We start from the raw sequence: 3,595 nt of genomic DNA on the forward strand, positions 1-3,595 counted from the left end.
TTCCTGTGCACACCAGGTAGAGACAATGTTCTGGTTTTATTCTTGTGTTACAAGCTTTTGAAGTAATTTCTGCAGCACAAGGGTGATGTTTTTATCACATGATAGCACAATTTTATTTTATGGGTACCGGAATGTAATACAAACGCATATGCAGGTGTCCTAGAGTACAAAGCCTACAAGGATTTATTGAAGGAAAATATGAGACTAAAGATAAATTCTGGCTCATCTGATCATTGCTTTTGGGAGTAAACGTGCATACCTATTGCCTTTGAAATTGTCTGTTGAAGCTTCAAAAAGTAGAAATAGAGAAAAATAGCAGCGTGAATGGTTCAGCATTCAAGCTAATTTCCTGATCTTTCTTCAGCAGCACAAACTTAGATATTATATTTTTCCTCAAAACTCAGGTTAAAACTCAAGTCTTTAAAGGAAAATCTCTGATGCAAAGGATTCATTAACATATTCTCAAAGCTTTCACATCAACTATTTTCAAAAATGTAGATGTGAGAAGTGGAATTTTGATGCTGTCTCATTTGTATATGACTTCAGGTTTTGTTACATCAAAATCTATTTTCTATGAATATTCTCTAATATTTTTTGTAAAAATGATTGTTAATCTAAACTTTGAAATACTATAATAAGAAATTTGTTTTCTGTGCTATTCAATTTGTAGGTAGGCATTATGTATTGTCAGTAGTAATTTATTAGGTTTCAGGGATCCAAGATACCAACATCCATGTTTTAGTGCTTTCAGAGGTCCTAGGTTTTTGTGCTAAACTTAGCACATTAACTTTATGCCTGGTTTTATTCATTAGTCATTCGGTGCTACTGATGTTCATTTATGAATGCCATAATATCTCAGTAACACAGACAATTACTCCTCTTGAAGTATTCTTTTTCATTGATGGAGGACTGTGAGCTCTTCTGCTAGGGCTTTCTTCTGACTTTGTGGAGCCTTTTTCTCACCTTGAAAGGCTCTGTTTTCTAAGGGCAAAATTCTCCTCACCAAAGGCATGTTTTTCCTCACAAAGAGCTTTATTTTCCTGAATGGCTTTGTTACACTTTTGAAAATCCTTAAGCTGTTCCTTGAAGGCCCTGTTTTCCTCTCCTGAAGCCAAAAGCTCTTTCTGAAGAGTTTTTTCCCTCCACTGCAAATGCTCTTTCTTGTCCTTTGAGAGCCTTAATCTCTTCTCTGATGGCTTTATTTTGTGGTTGAAGGACCTTTGCTGTTATTCAATGTGCTTTGTTTTCTCTGAAGAGTCCTTATGCTTTTCTTGAAGGAATTTATTCTCTTCCCAAAGGACTTGCTCTGTCTTTGGACACTTTATTCTCCTGATAATAGGCTTTGTTCTCTCTATGAAAAGCTCTGTTCTTTTCCTGAAGATTTTGATTCTCTTCTCTAAGGGCTCAACTTTCCCTCCAAGAATTGTGTCACAGGAGAGGAGATGGCAGATGGGAGCAGCAGAAACAAATTCCTGGTCTTCCTTAAAAAAATCTTTATCCTTTGAGACAAAATTTTGCCACTTAGTTGCACCTCTCAAGGGCTGTGTTATGGTGTAGATAGGCAAATCCACCTTTCATATTTAGTAGTCATGGAATGGAGAAGCTAAGTATACATAAGAACTACTTACAATAAGGTGTAATGATTTTTTAAAAAATAATGTGCATATAAATCTCACTAAATGTGAAATAAAAAAATTGTAAGGAAATACCAATATTTTACAATTATTTTTTTTTTGCATGTGCCAATGCATATAGAGCAAATTAGATTTCATAATGATGAGTTAATTATACTAAATAAAAAAAAAGATATCTTACCTTTTAGAGTTTCAAACTTTGGCATTGTTTCTCATGCAAAGTGGTACAAAAACATGAAACAATCCAGACAGTTAATATATTCGGGGTACTGTTTGATAGTAGGCTGAACATGAGCCAGCAGTGTGCCCAGGTGGCCAAGAAGTCCAGTGGCATCCTGCCTGAATCAGGAATAGTGTGGCCACCAGGACCAGGGAAGTCCTGCCCCTGGACTCAGCACTGGTTAGGCCACACCTTGAGTACTGTGCCCAGTTCTGGGCCCCTCAGTTTAGGAAAGATGTTGAGTTGCTGGAATGTGTCCAGAGAAGGACAACAAAGCTGATGAGGGATTTGGAGTACAAGCCCTATGAGGAGAGGCTGAGGGAGCTGGGGTTGCTTAGCCTGGAGAAGAGGAGGCTCAGAGGAGACCTTATTGATGTCTACAACTACCTGAAGGGAGGTTGTAGCCAGGTGGGGGTTGGTCTATTCTCCCAGGCAACCAGCGCCAGAACAAGAGGACACAGTCTCAAGCTATGCCAGGGGAGGTTTAGGCTGGATGTTAGGAAGAGGTTCTTCCCTGATTGGCCATTGGAATGGGCTGCCCAGGGAGGTGGTGGAGTCACCATCACTGGAGGTGTTTAGGAAGAGACTGGATGGGGCGCCTGGTGCGATGGTTTAGTTATTAGACAGTGTTGGGTGATAGGTTGGACTCGATGATCTTGCAACTCTTTTCCAACCTGGTTAATTCTGTTCTAGTCTATATAACTTTAATTGTGATTTTCTTTGCTTTGGTTTTGGTGTTTGTTTTTTGTTTAGTTTATTTTGGTTGGTTGGTTTTTTTACTATGTGATTAGGTATTTTTCTAGAACTCTCACCTTACTTACACTTGAATTTGCTGTTAATGCTATTGCTGTTATTACTATCTTGATCCAGACCAGGGGTGTCCTTAAATTTGTACATGTGCGTATAAAGTGACAAAAAGTATCTATAATCCTTTCAGAGGCAGAGCTGGTGAATTTCTGTTCTAAGACTTGATTATATAACTGAGATAGAGTGGAATTAAACACTTCTTACTATTGTTTATTCCATATTCTACTCTGTTGGGAGAAATTTCCATTGTTTAGATTGCAGTAAAATTACAAGCTACATAGGATTTTTAGAAGCTTATTTTCTATTTTTAGGACAATATTGTAATATTAAGCTTGTTTTGGATATATGTGTGGTATTTACTTTGGAACACTAAACAATTATCCACTGTGTTGCTTGATCATATAATTCATATATACAGCTATATACATATGGATATATGTATGTAACAAAAATCCCCAATAACCTCCCAGATGTTCAGAGAAACTATATTATATCTGTGGCATATCCATCAGGAAAATAATGATAGATTAAGGAAATCATGCAATTTTTAATGTTGTGTTATCCCTGAATCAGTTTACCATCTGGCAGCTTATGGCAGAGCAGTCAGGTGAGGCTGTTCTTGATGTAATTTCAAAACACATAGCATCAGTGACACAACAATGAAAGGGTCATCATAAACGTTGTGACCATCAGGAGGCAAGCATAAAAATTTGGAGGATTAGGATGTTCTAGCGTGACAGATTTTGTATTTCTCCATATTTTTTTTTTATATTTCTTCACACGTTATGTTAATTTAAAATGCTGTCTGAATGGTTCTTATCATTGGCATTGATAGCTGCCATGAAATATTTCTTACATAGACCTTTGAAATTAAGCTTTTACTCCTAGTTACCTCAGCACAAATTTGGAACAACTGTATTTGGAATTATTTCTA

At 37.0% G+C, this 3,595-nt stretch overlaps 1 pseudogene; it reads right to left on the reverse strand.

The window, feature by feature from the left end:
• Positions 1–871: 871 nt before the first annotated feature.
• On the reverse strand, positions 872–2,751 carry LOC128897326 (golgin subfamily A member 6-like protein 2; annotated as a pseudogene).
• Between the last annotated feature and the right edge of the window lie 844 nt (positions 2,752–3,595).

The sequence above is a fragment of the Dryobates pubescens genome, chromosome 7 (genome assembly GCF_014839835.1).
Source record: "Dryobates pubescens isolate bDryPub1 chromosome 7, bDryPub1.pri, whole genome shotgun sequence".
Taxonomy (NCBI): Eukaryota; Metazoa; Chordata; class Aves; order Piciformes; family Picidae; genus Dryobates; species Dryobates pubescens.